The 18,902-nt window shown below is 45.7% G+C and overlaps 1 protein-coding gene and 1 non-coding gene across 8 annotated transcripts in view; one reads left to right on the plus strand and one right to left on the minus strand.

The window, feature by feature from the left end:
• The window catches only part of RAI2 (retinoic acid induced 2), a 167,613-nt gene that overhangs the window by 34,940 nt on the left and 113,771 nt on the right, over positions 1 to 18,902 (minus strand). The gene's annotated exons all lie outside the window — the stretch shown is intronic.
• On the plus strand, positions 16,820 to 16,957 carry LOC119937910. Its single transcript, XR_005454281.1, has one exon. It is a non-coding gene; the product is annotated as a small nucleolar RNA SNORA7 (small nucleolar RNA).

The following is an 18,902-nucleotide window of genomic DNA, read 5'->3' on the forward strand; positions in this document are numbered from 1 at the left end:
CCCAAGTTCACACAGCAGACAAGCGGCGGAGATGGGATTAGACCCACGACCTGGGCCATGCTGCTCCTTCCTCTCAAGAAGTCCGTTTCCAATGTGGAGCTGGAGACCTGATTTTTTTTTTTTTTTGGAGGGGTTGGTGGACAGAGGGAGAATGCACATTTCTCAAGTCTTGTACTACACACTCAATGCAAAGGAAAGGGCAGCTATGTTTTGGGGAAAGAGAAAATTGGGCAAGCACAAAGATTCTTGGCCAAGAAAGGCAACCACATCAGAGAGGGGATGGAGAGGTGGAGGGACAAGCAAAACCCCCATCTCAGCCTTACACAATCTCCACTCTCAGCAATCTTCTTTAAGGGATATTCAGCCGTCCGTCCTGGTTAGGTTAGAAGGCAGGGGGCTGGATCGGTTGATCCCCTGAAGTCCCTTCCAGCTCTGCGACTTCATGAATTCTCCCTACTCAGGCTCTTTCTCCTTGGCTTTGTGCTGCTGCTCATGACTGGTTCTTTCTGCAGGATGCAGTCCTGTTTTTAATTAGTCTTTTCCAACGTATGCAACTTGTAGCATTGTTACAAACACAATAAAGGAAGCAGAGGCTTAACATTTTCCGTCTGCCCCATCAAATGTTCCTGCTTTTGGTCAGTTCGGAGGCAGAGCTTTCGGGGATACAAATTACTGACTCCTTTGTAGTTTTCGACTGTTTATTCCCTGGCCATCCTTTGCTGCTCTAGCTCTACTCTTGGTCTTAAGAGTCTGTGGGGAGCAGATTTACTCCCACAGAGCTGTATTTGACGAATGCTGGTTGACTCCTTTCCTCTTCTCCCACTCCCTTCTGCATCGCCCTGACTTGCTCCCTTTATTCAGCCCCCCTCCCAGTCCCACAGCATTTATGTACAAATCTGTCATTTATTCAATTATATACGCTTGGCTGAAACACCGTTTCAGCGAAAACGTTTGAGGTAAATTAAAGGAAGCAACCCCACAGAAAGGAGGGATGTTAAATTTTAAACTTCACCACACATCTCCCTCACAATAGACCTTCTGGGTTTGAATTAATCTTTTCTACCTTTCACTCTGTAGCAAAAGATGGTTCAGGAGATGGGTGACTAAGGGGGAGAGAGTAGGAGAGAGGCCTTAACAAAAGACGGCTTGAGAGGAGCGACAAGGATCATTCTTTGATAATAATAATAACTGTGCTATTTGTTAAGTGCTTACTATGTGCCAAGCACTGTTCTAAAAACTGGGTTAGATACAAGGTAATCAGGTTGGACAGTGTCCCTGTCCCACATGGGGTTCACTGTTGTCATTCCCATTCTACAGGTGAGGGAACTGAGGCACTGAGAAGTGAAGTGACTTGCCCAAGGTCACCCAGCAGACATGCAGCGGAGCCAGAATTAGAACCCACGTCCTCTGACGCCCAGGCCCGGGCTCTTTTAACGAGGCCACGCTACTTGAACTTGAGGGAGCCTTTCGTTTCTTCCCAGTGTTTTTGGAGGTCTATGCTGTCGCTGCTCTGCAGCAATGCCTTTTCCCCATGGGTTTGCATTCTGCAAAATGACTTTTGGAAAAAGAATGGACATTATCATCTAGTCTGCTTATACATTTAGATTTATCCTTCTATCAATCAGTGGTATTTAATGAACACTTACCGGGGGCAAGTGCAGTACACTAAGCTCTTGGGAGAGGACAATACAACAGAGTTGATAGGCACGTTCCCTGCCCACAAGGAGCTTAGAGTCTAGAGGGGGAGACAGGCATTAAAATCAGTTAATTAGGGGTATGGACATAAGGGTTGTGGGAGATGAGGTGAATATCAAGTGCTTAAACGGGTATAAATCCAATGCATAGATCCAATGCACAAGGGAGAAGGAATAGAGGAAAAGGAGGCTTCATCGGGAAAGGGTTCTGGGAGGAGATGTAATTTTAATAAGGCTTTGAGGTGAGAAGAGAAGCAGCATGGCTCACAGAAAAAAGCATGGGCTTTGGAGTCTTAGGTCATGGGTTCAAATCCCAGCTCTGCCAATTGTCAGCTGTGTGACTTTGGGCAAGTCACTTCACTTCTCTGTGCCTCAGTTACCTCATCTGTAAAATGGGGATTAAGAGGTAAGCCCCCGTGGGACAACCTGATCACCTTGTAGCCTCTCCAGTGCTTAGAACAGAGCTTTGCACATAGTAAGCGCTTAATAAATGTTATTATTATAATAGAAGAGGTTGGCCTGTTGATGAGGATGATGGCATTTATTAAGAGCTTACTATGTGCAAAGCACTGTTCTAAGCACTGGACTGGTTATATATAAAGGTGGGGTGGTGTTTCCAGGTCAAAGGGCAGATGTGGGCAAGGGTTCAGCGGCGAGCTAGAGGAGATCAAGGTAAAGTGGTGGGTTGGTGCTAAGAGGAGCAAAGTGTGCGGCCTGGATTGTAGCAGGAAATCAAGGAAATCTAAAGGAGCGGTATCCTTTAGAAAAGCAGCAAGGGCTAGTGGAAAGAGCACAGGCCTGTCAGTCAGAGGACCTGGGTTCTAATACCGGCTATGCCACCATCACTGAAACCATGGGCAAGTCTCTAGGCCTCAGTTTCCTCATCTGTAAAATGGGAATTAAATCTTACTCCCTCCTATTTAAACTGTGAACAACTTGTTCGGCTGCGTCTAAACCTGATTAACGTGTGCCTGCCCCGGCACTTAGATCAATCAATCAATCATATTTATTGAGCACTTACTGTGTGCAGAGCACTTAGATCAGTGCTTAGCACATAGTGAGAGCTTAACAAATGCCACAGCTATTATATCCTCTGAAAGCAGAATTGGAGGAATTATTACGGTTTTGCTGTTCCCTGTGGCTAATCCTCTGCCCTCAGCAGGGCTCCTTAGTTAGAATTTCCATGCTATTTATCTTTTCACATTTAAGTAGCATTTATTCTAACTCATGTCCAGATTGCGCCATAGAGCTATGTTCCATAGCGTTTGTTTAAGGTTCTCTGAAGACCCAGCAGAGAAGTTATTCAGACCATGGCTCCCTAAGGTTAGTAAATAACACCAAAGTTTGGTGCATGTGTAAATATTTCCTTAGCTATTCAGATACCCCTTCCAATAACACAGCCCTGGAGGTAGCCAGTAAATAGCCATATCTTTTTTTAAAAAATGGTATTTGTTAAACGCTTACTAGGTGTCAGGCACTGTACTAAGCACTGGGGTAAATACAAGTTAATCAGGTTGGACACAGTCTCACAGGTTGGAGATAGATACAGGTTAATCAGGTTGGAGCTCACAGTCTTAATCACCATTTTACAGATGAGGTAACTGTGGCCCAGAGAGGTGAAGCAACTTGGCCAAGGTTACCCAGCGGGGAATTGGCAGAAACAGGATTAGAACTCGGGTCTTCTGTGTCACGGACCGATGCTTCCAACTCAAGGAATTCCGGGAGGGGGGAGAATCAGGAAAACTACCAGCCTACAATGTCCAGTATTTTTACAAATTCCTTGGCAAAAGACCCCTTTGCTCTCTAGACAAACAATTCTCGACCCCAGAAGAAAAGTAGCCCTCCAAGCCAGTAAGCGCTCAGTAAATACGATTGAATGAATGAATAAACTGAAAAAGAGGCCCCCTCTTACAGAATCTCCACCTCTACCCAGGGAATCCTCACAAAAGCATTGGTGGAACACATGCTGTCTTCAAACACCTAATTTCTTTAAATGAAGCATTCTTAAATCGGCAAGTCTCTATTACGGGATAAAATTTAATAGCGTTTCAGGTTGAAAATTTTTGTCAGCGCGCAAAGCTGCAACAACACTCAGCGGATGTAAATGGGGAATCTTGTGTTTGTATCGAGAGATTTGTTGCAGATGGTCATGTCACAAAGACAGTGCAACACATCTGAAACCATTAAACTTGTAATGGCCCTTTAGCATGCGCTCTCATACAACTTGAGAAAATGTGATATTTTTTAAATTTAAAAAATGCTTCCTGGATAAGACCACCTACCCGATGCTAACGTCCAGGGGAAGCAGCATGGCCTAGTGGATAGAGAAGCAGCGTGGCTTAGTGGAAAGAGCCCGGGTTTGGGAGTCAGAGGCCGTGGGTTCGAATCCCAGCTCTGCCACTTGTCAACTGTGTGACTTTGGGCAAGTCACTTAACTTCCCTGTGCCTCTGTTACCTCATCTGTAAAATGGGGACTGAGACTCTGAGCCCCACATGGGACAACTTGATAATCCTGTATCTACCCTAGTGCTTAGAACAGTGCTTGGCACATAGTAAGTGCTTAACAAATAGTGGCTCAGTGGAAAGAGCACGGGCTTTATTCTCTTGTACATCTTTACTATTCTATTTATTTTATTTTGGTAATATGTTTTGTTTTGTTGTCTGTCTTCCCCTTCTAGACTGTGAGCCCGTTGTTGGGTAGGGACCGTCTCTATATGTTGCCAACTTGTACTTCCCAAGTGCTCAGTACAGTGCTCTGCACATAGTAAGCGCTCAATAAATACGATTGAATGAATGAATGGGTTCAAATCCCGGCTCCGCCACTTGCCAGCTGTGTGACTTTGGGCAAATCGCTTAGCTTTTCCGTGCCTCAGTTACCTCATCTGTAAAATGGGGATTAAGACTGTGAGCCCCCCGTGGGAAAACCTGATCACCTTGTAACCTCCCCAGCGCTTAGAACAGTGCTTTGCACATAGTAAGTGCTTAATAAAATGCCATTATTATTATTATTTTAGAGCACGAGCCTGGGAGTCAGAAGGACCTAGTTTCTAATCCTGGCTCCGCCATTTTGTGTGCTGTGTGACCTTGGGGAATACAATAAATTGTATTTATTGAACGCTTACTGTGTGCACAGCACTGTACTAAGTGCTTGGGAAGTACAAGTTGGCAACATATAGAGATGGTCCCTACCCAACAGTGGGCTCACAGTCTAGAAGGGGGAGACAGAGAACAAGACAAAACATATTAACAAAATAAAATAAGTAGAATAAATATGTACAAGTAAAATAGAGTAATAAATACGTACAAACATATATACATGTTTGTAGAGAAGCAGCGTGGCTCAGTGGAAAGAGCTCGGGCTTTGGAGTCAGAGGTCATGGGTTCGAATTCCGACTCCGCCACATGTCTGCTGTGTGATCTTGGGCAAGTCATTTCACTTCTCTGGGCCTCAGTTACCTCATCTGTAAAATGGGGATTAAGACTGTGAACCCCACTTGGGACAACCTGATCACCCTGTATCCTTCCCAGTGCTTAGAACAGTGCTTTGCACATAGTAAGCGCTTAACAAATTCCAATTATTATATACATAGAAGTGACTTGCCCAAGGTCACACGGCAGATCAGTGCCAGAGCCGGGATTAGAACCCAGGTCCTTCTGGCTCCCAAGCCGGTGCTCTATCCATTAGGCCACGTTGCCTCTCTGCTAATCTTACGCCAAAACTACGTGGGTCCGACAAAAACTTCGCCGCCGTTCTAAACAAGGGGTGTCCTGAGAATGCTCCTTACCACGAGATTGTCTGTAGCCGACGGGGCAACCAAACAGAAAGCCAGGCATCTTTTGTCAACCTGTGGCCTATGGAGTAAAGGCCAGACAGAGGAAGAAACATTTCCTCCTCTGGCCAGGATCCCAGAACAGACTTGAAGCGCATGTTTTTGCTCAAACCCAGCACTTTTTACCTTGAAGACTGATGGGGGGGCGGAGGGGAGAGAGAGACACTCTTCTCCATCATGTAAACACATGCTGGCATGCCAACGTATGTCTTGGGCAAACCACCTCACTTCTCTGCGCCTCAGTTATCTGTAAAATGGGGATTAAGACTGTGAGCCCTACGTGGGACAACCTGATTACCTTGTATCTACTCCAGCACGTAGAAGACTGCTTGGCACAGAGTAAGAATTTAACAAATACCATTATTATTATTATTATAGACTGTAAGCCCGTTGTGGGCTCTTTATTGCTGAATTGTACTTTCCAAGAGCTTCGAACAGTGCTCTGCACACAGTAAGCGCTCAATAAATACTACTGGATGAATGAATACATGACTGCTCCTTACTCATCCTATATCTTCTTGCTCCCAAGGAGGACAAAATGGGCTCATTCATTCAATCGTATTTATTGAGTGCTCACTGTGTGCAGAGCACTGTACTAAGCACTTGCACTGTACTAAGGCCAAGCAGCGACATGAAGAGCAGAACTGTGGCCAAGTCACGGACCTGGGACTCAGAGGACCAGAGTTCAAATTCTGGCTCCGCCGGGTGTCTGCTGTGTGACCTTGGGCAAGTCACCTAACTTCCGTGCCTCGGTTCCTTCATCTGTAAAATGGGGAGTAAATTCTCCTCCCTCTGACTTAGACTGTGAGCCCTGTGTGGGACGGGGACTGTGTCCAACCTGATTAGCTTGTATTTACCCCAACACTTAGACCAGTGTTTGATACATAGTAAGTGCTTAACAGGTACCATTAAAAAATGGGTCTGCATAAAAGCAGAGGGATGGCTAAGTTCCATGGTCTCAAACTAATGACCCCTGAAAAATTCATGAGGAGAAATTAAAAAAGAACTAACAATTTCAGGCACTAGAAGCTTATAGTAGCCTTCTACATAATGAAAGTATAATTCTTTACTAAGGTGCTGTTTTTGTTCAACTCACTTTACAATTATGTTTTTTTTCCCCATTTAAAACAAATCTTTAGATTCTGCACTCGTTTTCCCTTCATGCGAATGCTCGCAAACAGATCCTACCCTACAGATACCCCACTGTATGTTCTGAGCTTAAAAATTACTACCCAGACCCAATGAATATTCCACCACTAATCTGACCACAGAAACTATATTAAATTTGGAAGTGATGGAAGATTGTCTTTTGCCCGTGGAATCTACTCTTCTGCATAGACTCAGATGATAATTTTAGAATCCCTGTGTTTAGCAAAGCCAAGATTTCTGGTTTTAATAGTTACAATGTTTGAACATACTTAACCAAGTCACTGATATTTATGACTTCTAAAAACGGATGACTTGAGGCATCCAGATAACAACGGGAAAATGAAAAGAACTCTTTTTGTAGTTTATTTTAGGAGGGGTGCAGAGTGGGTAAAAACAATCTGAGGTGGAATTAAAAGTAAATTTGGGCTCTGGATAAAGAGAGATTGAGCCTCGTTCTGAATCCCAAACACCTCACAAACTGTGAGATGAAACGGCCCATTCATGAAACTAATGAAATAATAATAATTATTACTATTATTATGGTATTTGTTAAGCACTTACTATGTGCTGAACACTGTTCTAAGCGCTGGGGTAGGTACAAGTTAGTCAGGTTGGATTCATTCATTCATTCATTCATTCAATCATTTACTGAGCGCTTACTGTGTGCAGAGCACTGTACTGAGCACTTGGGAAGTACAAGTTGGCAACATATAGAGACGGTTCCTACCCAACAAAGGGCTCACAGTCTAGAAGGGGGAGACAGACTACAAAACAAAACATGTGGACAGGTGTCAAGTCATCAGAACAAATAGAAATAAAGCTAGATGGACATCATTAACAAAATAAATAGAATAGTAATATCCCACATGGGGCTTACACTCTTAATCCCCATTTTTACAGATAAGGTCATAATAATAATAATAATAATAATTGTGGTACTTATTAAGCGCTTACTATGTGCCCATCACTGTTTTAAGCGGTGGAGCAGATACAAGGTAATCAGGTTGTCCCATGTGGGGCTCACAGTCTTAATCCCCATTTTTACAGATGAGGTAACTGAGGCCCAGAGAAGTGAAGTGACTTGCCCAAGGGCACACAGCAGACATGTGGCAGAACTGGGATTGTGAACGAAGACTGTATTGGCTACAGAATGAGATTTCTTCACAGTTCCATCACTTCCATAAACCACTTCCACCAGATGGGGAACGAGAAAAAGATCTCATTTCACCACCTCAAGTCTGTCTCCCTTGCTAGACTGTAAGCTTCTCCAAGGCAGGAATCCTGGCTACCTGCACTATCGTATTGTATTCATTCATTCATTCAATCATATTTACTGAGCGTTTATTATGTGTACTAGGCGCTGGCAACAAATAGAGAGAATCCCTGCCCACAACGGGCTCACAGTCTGGAAGGAGGGAGACAAACATCAAAACAAGTAAACAGGCATCAATGCCATCAATATAAATATAGAAAATTATAAATATGTGCATATCATTAATATAAATAGAGTAGAGCAAAGAGAGCGGGGAGGGGACGAGGGGAGGGGGAGAAGAGGTAAAAGAGGGGCTTAGTCTGGGAAGGCCTCCTGGAGGAGGTGAGCCTTCAGTAGGGATTTGAGGGGGGGAAGTGTGATAAGTGTGATTGTTTGGTGGATTTGAAGAGGAAGGGCAGTCCAGGCCAGAGACAGGGGTCAACGGCAGAACAGGCCCAAGTGTGCAATACAGTGCTCTGCACAGAGTAAGTGGTCAATAAATACCTTCGACTGACTCACTGTGGGCAGGGAATGTGTCTATTCCATTGTTCTATTGTACACTCCCAAGCACATAGTACAGTGCTAGAGTAAGCACTCCATAAATACGATTGACTGATGGATAATTAACCTCCTCTTTCATCCTTTACCTTCATTCACATCCGAGTGATCTGGATTTATTTCTGAGCCTTTATTTTCTAAGTGAGCCCCTCGGAGTGGGTCTCTGAGCAAACGAAAGCTTTGAAAGCAATACAAAAGCAGCAGAGAAATAAACCAGATGGCAAAAATAAGACAGCAGGGAAGGAAGGCCTGAATGAGCAATAGAGTGGGGATTTATCCGGCCTGAAAGAACAGAGGACTTGCAGGAGAAGAGGGATTTGGGGTCAGGGTGCCTGCTTTTTCTACCTGCCTAGGCTTGAATACAACAGAAGCAGCGTGGCTTAGTGGGAAGAGCACGGGCTTGGGAGTCAGAGGTTGTGGGTTCGAATCTTGGCTCTACCACTTGGCAGCTGGGTGACTTTGGCCCAGTCACTTAACTTCTCTGGGCCTCAGTCACCTCACCTGTAAAATGGGGACTAAGACTGTGAGCCCCACGTGGGACAACCCGATCACCTTGTATCTACCCCAGTGCTTAGTGCTTGGCATATAGTAAGCGCTTAACAAATACCATTATTATTATTATTATCAACAGGTAGAGATTTGGGGGAGGGGGTAGAAGGGTAGAAAGGGGAAGGGAGTTGTTCGGGATTCTGAGATAGTGTCAGAAGAAACAGCAGCATGGCTCAGTGGAAAGAGCCCGGGCTTGGGAGTCAGAGGTCACGGGTTCGAATCCCGGCTCCACCACTTATCGGCTATGTGACTTTGGGCAAGTCAGTTTACTTCTCTGAGCCTCAGTTCCCTCATCTGTCAAATGGGGATAAAGACTATGAGCCCCCCGTGGGACAACCTGATCACCTTGTATCCCCCAGTGCTTAGAACAGTGCTTCGCACATAGTTAGCGCTTAACAAATGCCATTATTATTATCATTATTATTATTATTATTCAGATTCAGACACGCTTTCCTGCCCACGAAGTGCTGAGAACAGACATCCCCTGTACTTTGAATGCCCCTCTTGGCCTGATTAATATCTACTCCAGCACTACGGACAGTGCTTGGCACATAGTAAGGGTTTAACAAACTAAGAGAAGCCGTGTGGCCTAGTGGATGGAGCATAGATAGGCCTGGGAGTCAGAAGGACCTGGGTCCTAATCCTGGCTCCGCCACTCGTCTGCTGTGTGACCTTGGGGAAATCACTTCACTTCTCTGGGCCTCCGTCACCTCATCAGCAAAATGGAGATAAAGACGGTGGGCCTCATGTGGGACAGGGACTGTGTGCAACGTGATTAGCTTGCATCTACCCCAGTGCTTAGGACAGTGCCTGGCACATAGTAGGCACTTGACAAATACCATTTTAAAATACCTGTTCCTTTGTACTCTCCCAAGTGCTTAATACAGTTCTCTGCAGACGGTATAGGGCTTAATAAATATGATTGACTCATTAGCTTCCAGATGTTTCACCTGAGTAGTGGTTTTCTTTCTTTCAATCGCATTTATTGAGTGCGTACAATGTTCAGAGTACGGTACTAAGCGCTACTCAGAAGTGCTTATATTGTTGTCCAGTATAACAATAAACAGACACATCCCCTGCCCAAAACGAGCTGCCCATGCCCAGAAGGCAGGACTGATAGTGCTGATGACAGTCTCCAATCCATCAATCAATGGTATTTATTGAGCGCTTACTATGTGCCAAAGCACTGTACTGATTAACTTGTAACTACCCAGCGCTTAGAATTGTGCTTGACACAGAGTAAGGGCTTAACAAATATAATAATAATAATAATAATAAATCCAGGAAAAGCAAAAGGGGTCTCCCTGCCACTGCAGTGGAAGCAGCATAGCCTACTGGGTAGAGCTTGGGAGTCAGAAGGACCTGGGTTCTAATCCTGGCTCTGCAGCTTGTCTGCTGTGTGACCCTGGGCAAGTCACTTCACTTCTCTGTGCCTCAGTCCCCTTATATGTAAAATGGAGATTAAGACTGTGAGCCCCACATGGGACAGGACTGTATCCAACCCGATTTGCTCGTATCCACCCCTGCATTTAGTACAGTGCCTTACACATACAGTGCCTGCCACAATTATTATTATTATTGAGTAATAATAAACCCTGCCCTTCACAGAAGTGAGAGTAATAATAATAATAATGATGGCATTTATTAAGCGCTTACTATGTGCAAAGCACTGTTCTAAGCGCTGGGGAGGATACAAGGTGATCAGGTTGTCCCCCACAGTCTTCATCTCCATTTTACAGATGAGGGAACTGAGGCCCAGAGAAGTGAAGTGACTTGCCCAAAGTCACACAGCTGACAGTGCCAGGATTTGAACCCATGATCTCTGACTCCAAAGCCTGAGCTCTTTCCACTGAGCCACGCTGCAGGTAAGAGGCTGCCACACAAAGACCATTGAACAGAAGTCCAAGTAACCAGCTTCCAAGCCCTCCCGTTAGTTAGTTTTCATTAGCCTGGAAACATTTGTGCCATTAATCACATCTGGGATCCATCAGCTTCTTTTTTTATTGCCCACTGGGGTTCTTGGCCCCCCACGCGGAGGCTGGTCGCTGGGCCTGCCCCTTTCCACTCCCCCATCCTCTCTTCTACCAGTCCGCGGGACTGAGGAGCCGCCCCGGGAATTGTGGATTTCGGGGAGAAGACGGAGCGGGGCAAAAGAGGGTGACATCTGAAGATGCAGAGAGAGAGGGGGAGAGGAAGGGTGGAGGAAAAACAAGAGGAATAGATAGTGCTAAAAGGCTAGGATGCTCCCAAAGACAAAGAAAATAACCACATCTAATTCTCCCCTGTGTGGTTTTTTGCTCAGGGTAAATGCTTAGTAATAATTATGGTATTCGTTAAGTGCTTACTATGTGCCAGGCACTGTTCTAAGCGCTGGGGTAGATAAAAGATAATCAGGTTGGAAACAGTCCCTGTCCCACATAAGGCTCACAGTCTTAATCCCCATTTTACAGATGAGGGAACTGAGGTGGAGTAAGTTCACTCCATTGTATTTATTGAGTGCTTACTGTGTGCAAGGCACTGTACTAAGTGCTTGGGAGAGTACACTATAACAATAAACAGACACATCCCCTGTCCACAATGAGTTCAGAGTCTAAGTGACTACAGAGCGCTAGTCCAAGTGACTTGCCCAAGGTCACACAGCAGACAAGTGGCAGAGACGGGGTTAGAACCCAGGACTTTCCAACTCCCAGGCCCATGCTCGTGGGGCTCACAGTCTTAATCCCTATTTTACAGATGAGGTAACTGAGGCCCAGAGAAGTGAAGGAACTTGCCCAAAGTCACGCAGCTGACAAGTGGCGGAGCCAGGATTAGAACCCATGACCTCTGGCTCCCAAGCCCGGGCTCTTTCCACTGAGCCACACTGCTTCTGTACACATGGGGCTCGCAGCTTCAATCCCCATTTTCTAGATGAAGTAACTGAGGCACACAGAAGTGAAGTGACTTGACCACAGTCACAAACAGCTGACAAGAGACAGATATGGGGTAAGAACCCTGGTCCTCTGATTCCCAGACTCGAGCTTTCCACCAGGTCACATTGCTTCCTTTCCCCAGGAAAACCTTTCCACATTAATATTTATATATTGCCGATTTGCACTTTCCAAGTGCTTAGTACCGTGCTCTGCACACAGTAAGTGTTCAACAAATACAACCGAATGAATGAGTGAATAATAATAATAAATAATTGTGGTATTTGCTAAGTGCTTACCGTGTGCCGCGCACTGTACTAAGTGCTGGAGTAGATACAAATAGGTCAGGTTGGACGCAGTCCGTATCCTGAATGGGGAGCACGCTCTTAATCCTCGTTTTACAGATGAGGTAACTGAGGCCAGAGAAGGGAAGTGACTTGCTCAAAGTCATACAGTGGACGTGGCGGAGCCAGAATTAGAAATTTCTGAATCCTAGACCCGTGCTCTATCCACTAGACCACCCTGCTTCTTTATTTAAGAGCACTTTATAAAAAGCGAGGGAGAGCACAACAAGGGTTAAAGAAATACTTTCACATCTCAGATGCCTTCATGTCAGGTATTTTTATTTTCAGGATCCTGTCTCCCTCCACTTCCTCTTCCTCCCCCAACCACGGCAATCCCATTCAGCATTTCAATCTTTGAGCCCTGACGATGCCGTGGCCTCTGGAGATTTCCAAATTCCCACATTTTCAGTTGTGGAAATGAAGAAATCCTTCTCAGGACAGCTGGACTTGAGTCTCTTTTTCTGCTGCTTTCTTTGTTTCTTTCAGACCGATGTAGTCATTCCCTGTGCTGTTCAGGAACTTATTAAGGCCGCACGGAAGCTCTGAACTTTCCTGACCTACTTTTACCAGCTACTTTCTGCTCCGGCTCCGCAATCAGTGAAACCGTGAGAAAACACGCACATTGGATCACCCAAGAAAATGCAAATACAGCCGCGCTAGAATGGTTAACGCCGTGTAATTTCCCAGTTTTCACGCACACAGATACACCTGGTCACTGAGGGGCTAAAGTCAGAGAGGATTGTTTCAAATACAAAATTAACCTTTTCTGGATAATTTAACAGAGGGTCAGAAAGTGCTGGGGATGATTCTTTCTTTTTTTCTGGAGACTTCTGATTTAATAAAGTATCTTATGTGTGGGCTTGGTGCATATTAATAGACCTTGAGCTAATATGTGCTTATCTGCTGTGTGACCTTGCACAAATCACTTCACTTCTCTGTGCCTCAGTTTCCTTATCTGTAATATAGGGCTGAGACTGTGGGCCCCACGTGGGACAGGGACTTTGTACAACCCAATTTGCTCGAGTCCACTCCAGTGCTTAGTACAGCACCTGGCACATAGTAGGTGCTTAAGAAAGATCATAATTATTATTATAACTCGAAACTGCAGTGTTATGGATGGATGACTGGAAATCAAGCAGTTAGTTCAGTGTTCTGCGCACAGAAAGCGCTCAATATATACGATGGAATGAATGTATAAATTTCACTTCACTTTCACAGCATTTACTGGGTGCTGTGTGCTCTCCCAAGTGCTTAGGACAGTGCTCTGCACATACTAAGGGTCCAATAAATACGACTGACAATGAATGAATAAATACCACTGATGAAGATGACGGAGAGCACTGGACTGGGCGCTGGAGAGCAGTGAAAGGAAGGAAGGGGGGATCCTCACCACAGATGAAGCCTCCAACTAGTAGGGATGACAAGCTAGTGAACTTTCTAAAGCAAGGACTAAACTCCTCATCCTATTTTTACTTTTTTATGGTATTCGTTAAATAATAATAATGATAATTATTGTGGTAATTATTATGCACTCGCTGTGTCCCAGGCACTGTACTAAGCACTGAGATGGACACATGCAAATAGGGTTGGACACAGTCCCTGTCCCACGTGGGGCTCACACTCTCAATCGCCATTTCACAGATGAGGTAACTGAGGCCCAGAGAAGAGAATCAATCAATCGTATTTATTGAGTGCTTACTATGTGCAGAGCACTGTACTAAGCGCTTGGGAAGTATAAATTGGCAACATACAGAGACAGTCCCTACCCAACAGTGGGCTCACAGTCTAAAAGAATGACTTGCCTAAGGTCACACAGCAGACAAGTGGAGAAGCCTGGATTAGAAGCCATGACTGTCTGACTCCCAGTCCCGGGCTCTATCCACTAATCCACTCTGCTTTTCTGCTGCCAGGCACATAGCAAGCACTTAACGAATATCATTAGAAACAAAAATCCCATAAACAAAAGATAATTTCAGTCACGACAACGGGTTCTGGAGAGCCCTTTCCTAAAGAGCGGACTCATGTCGGGTTCCTGAGATGGGAAATGCTCCCGGGATCAGGGCGAGTCGGACTGTCCCTTGGCTGATCTTGACGTAGGCACCAGCCAACAGTCTCTGTTCAGGCCCTGGATCCCAGACTGGAAATGTCTGAGCAGGTGTAGGAAGCACCTCACTAATATCCTACTACCACTAAATCCGCACATTTTGCTGTAACGCTAACCTTCTCACTGGGCCTCCATCTCATCTATCTTGCTGCCGACCCCTCGCCCACAACCTGCCTCTGGCCTGGGACGTCCTCCCTCCTCAAATCCGACAGGCATTTCCTTTCCCCCCAGCTTCAAAGCCTTATTGAAGGCCCATCTTCTCCAAGAGGCCTTCCCTTAGCCCCCTTTTCCTCTTCTCCCACTCCCTTCGGTGTTGCCCTGACTTGCTCCCTTTGTTCATCCCCTCTCCCACTCCCACAGAACTTACATACATATCTGTCACTTATCTATTTATATTAATGTCTGTCTCCCCCGCCTCTAGGCTGTAAGCTCGTTGTGGGCAGGGAAAGTGTCTGTGTATTGCGCTCTCCCAAGCGCTTAGTACCGTGTTCTGCACACAGTAAGCGCTCAGTTAATACGATGGAATGAATGAGTGAAAAGCTGGCTTCATCCCTGAAATTTCTGGGCCGTCTGAGCCGGCCTCTCAGGAGCTCTGAGAAGCAGACCTGGCCCCATTTCCAAATTTCCAGCTCCCTCACAGGTTGGATGCAGGGCTGTCTGGAAGCGCTGGAATGTCAGGAAATGGGGGCAAGGGAAGAGAGAGGAAGGGATCCCCCTTCCTTCATCTCTAGATACCCGTGGCGGGGCTGGGGGAGGGAGAAGAAGCAGGGGGCATAGGCATTTATCTACGTCCACCCTGAGCACTTCTGGATCTATACGAGTCAAATGTTCCTTCCACTACTTTTGTGCTTCGATTTGCAAATATTTTTCTTTCTCCCTGACTACAGCGTATGTATCTTGTGGAGGGAAATGGGTTGCTTCTCTGTCTCGTATGTTCCAAGGACTTAGGACAGTTCAATCTAGTGGGGTCTTTAATAAGTACTATTACTATGAGCTCCAGACTGTTCTTTGTGGGCAGGGAATGTGTTTGTTTATTGTTATATTGTATTCTCTGCACACAGTAAGCGCTCAATAAATACGATTGAATGAATGAATTCTCCCAAGCGCTCAGGACAGTGCTCTGCGCACAGTAAGCACTCAACAAATACCACTGATCACCGTACAAGGGGGCAATATTCCTGAGGGCAAAAGTATTTTCAAAAGTGAAATCAGTCAATCAAATTTATTGAGTGCTTATTGGGTGCAGCGCACTGTACTAAGTGTTTGATAAATATGATTGAATGAATGTTTGGGAGAGTACAATATAACAATAAGCAGGCACATCCCCTGCCCACAACAAACTTACAGTCTAGACGGGGAGACAAACATTAATATAAATAAATAAAATACAGATATGTACATAAGTGCTGTGTGGTTGGGAGAAGGGGTGGATAAAGGGAGCAAGCAGGGTGATGAAGAAAGGAACGGGAGAAGAGGAAAGGAAGGCTTAGTCAGGGAAAGCCTCTTGGAAGAGGTGTGGCTTCAATAAGGCTTTGAAAGGGGGAAGAGTCACTGTCTGTCAGATTTGAGGAGGGAGGGCCCTCCAGGCCAGAGGCAGGATGTAGGCGAGAGGTGGGTGGCAAGACAGACGACATGGAGGTACAGTGAGAAGGTTGGCAGTGAGACGGAAGTACAGTGAGAAGCAGCGTGGCTCAGTGGAAAGCGCCCGGGCTTTGGAGTCAGAGGCTATGGGTTCAAATCCTGACTCTGCTTATTGTCAGCTGTGTGACTTTGGACAAGTCACTTCACTTCTCTGTGCCTCAGTTCCCTCACGTGTAAAATAGGGATTAAGACTGTGAGGCCCCCGGGGGACAACCTGATCACCTTGTAACCTCCCCAGCGCTTAGAACAGTGCCTTCCACATAGTAAGCGTTTAATAAATGCCATTATTATTATTATTAGAGGAGCGAAGTGTGCGGGATGGGTTGTAGTACGAGAACAGTGAGGTGAGGTTGTTCTCTGTCTCCCCCTTCTAGACTGTGAGCCCACTGTTGGGTAAGGACCGTCTCTATATGTTGCCAACTTGTACTTCCCAAGCACTTAGTACAGAGCTCTGCACATAGTAGGTGCTCAATAAATATGATTGAATGAATGAATGAATGAGGTAGGAGGAGGTAAGGTCTGGTGATGTGAGTAAAGGGGAGCTTTACTGGCCTGCATTTGACATTCTGGACAGAATTAATCAATCAATGGGATTTATTACGCGCTTACTGCACACAAAGCACCGCACTAAGCAGCTGGGAGAGTATAATACGACGGAGTCGGCAGACATGATCACTGCCCACAAGGAGCTTACAATCTGGCGAGGGCGGACATTAATAAAAATAAATAAATTATGGATATGGACAAAAGTGCTGTGGGGCTGAGGAGAAAAAGAGGTTTGGATTCTCTGCTGCCTTCTCAGTGTCGTGCCTAGAGAGTTTCCAGTCCTCTACCAGTCTCGGCTATGGGAGGGAGAGTTAGGCAGAGGCCTGCCCATCCCATTCCTAGCTTGGGCAGTGGCTAGCGAGTGGAAGGAAATCTGCTACAAGTCAAAACTCACTTCTGTTGGGTAGCAGCGGCACAGGAAAAAGCCAAGGGCAGAGACACAAGTTGACTGCATAGAAGGAGGCGATGGTAAATCACTCCTGTATTTTTACCAAGAAAACTATGGATCCACTACCAGAACAACTGCAGATGGAAGCGGGGCGTTCTGGAAGAGATGTGCCCTTGGCATCGCTATGGGTCGGAGACGACTCGACAGTATAGGACAAGATTCTCTGCTATGTGACTAAGGCTTGGGTGAACTAAAGGTGAAGCGTGCTTTGTAGCTGTATAAATAAAAACTACAACTCCCAGATCCATTATCTTAATGGATCCAGTGAATAGAATGCTTTTCTTTTTTAACATATCTGTTAAGCGCTCACTATGGGTCAATCAGTGCTCCAAGTGCTGGGATAGAAACAGGTTAATCAGGTCAGACACAGTCCCTGTTCCATATTGGGCTTGCGGCCAAAGTAGGAGGAAGGACAGTTCCTCCATATTACAGTTGGAGAAACTGAGGCCGTGAGAAGTGAACTGGACTTGTCCAAGGTCATGAAGCAGACCTCTTGGGCAGCCGGAATTAGAACCCAGGTCCTCTGCCTCCAAGAACTGTGCTCTTCCCACACTTAATCAAGAGTCCCAGGAGTCTTGAAGTCTTTAAGGCATCCCAAGAGTCCCTTTTTTCACAAAATGGTCTGATCTGCCCACTGCCAACACTGGGTCTGTCCTCAACCTGCTTCTGGTTAACAGCAGCCCAAGAGCACAGCCTATGGCCTAACCACCCCCTCCCCTGTTGGTACATAAATTCCACTTAAAAGGGTAGTTTCCCCCACCAGTAACCGCTAAACGTTTGGCCTGTTTAAGTCATGCCAGACAGAACGGGGCCAGGCCTTTGAGAACAATACAGGATGACTTATTTCAACACACTGTCCTGGTATTTCAGAATTCACTGACAGTAATATCCACTGTAAAATTAGACGTTTGGCGTTACGAAGTCCGGTACTAATACCATTTTTCTTGGGGCCCTATGCCATTTTTCAATTAAGGCAGGGTAGAGCTATTCATCGTTAACATTTTGCTGAATGGGTAAACCGCACTGTCCTTCTTGATTGGCTCTCCTAATCTTTTCTTTTCCTTGTCTCCCACTGGGGTGCCTGGTGAAGTGCCACAGGGATTCCACTGCTGACGTCATTTTGCATGGGGAATGTACTGAATCATGGGCACGGGGTACCAGGGCATTAAGGAAGACATGGCGCAGTGGCAGAGCACAGGCCTGGGAATCAGAAGGCTGTGGATTCTAATCCCGGCTCTGCCGACTGTTTGCTGTGTGACCTTGGGCAAGTCGCTTCGCTTCTCTGGGCCTTGGTTTCCTCATCTGTAAAAAGCGGATTGAGATTGTGAGCCCCATGTGGGACAGGGGCTGTGTCCAATCCGATTTGCTTGTATCCACCCCAGCGCTTAGTAGAGTGCCTGGCACACAGTAAGCACTTAAATACCTGAATTATTATTATTATTTTTATTATTAAGAAGAGAGGTGGGTTAATGAGTCTGAGGCGGGCTGGGCCCCTCGAACTGAGCACTCTGTCAATCAAAGATACTCTGTGTACAACAGTGTACTAAACACCATTTTTGATGGTGTTTATTAAGTACTTACTATGTGCCAAGCACCATACTAAGCACTGGGGTAGATATGAAATAATCAGGCTGGACAAAGTCCCTGTCCCACATCGGGTGGTCCAAGTAGGAGGGAGTAGAATTTAATCCCCCTTTTTTTTTTTTAAAGATGAGGAGACTGAGTCACAGAGTATTTGTCCAAGGTCACACAGCAGACAATTGGTGGAGCCGGGATTAGAACAAGGATCCCCTGATTCCCAGGCCCATTCTCTTTCCACAAGACGACACTGCTTCCCTACTTGGGAAAGTAATAATGATGATATTTGTTAAGCGCTACGTG

Source organism: Tachyglossus aculeatus, chromosome 15 (genome assembly GCF_015852505.1).
Source record: "Tachyglossus aculeatus isolate mTacAcu1 chromosome 15, mTacAcu1.pri, whole genome shotgun sequence".
Taxonomy (NCBI): domain Eukaryota; kingdom Metazoa; phylum Chordata; class Mammalia; order Monotremata; family Tachyglossidae; genus Tachyglossus; species Tachyglossus aculeatus.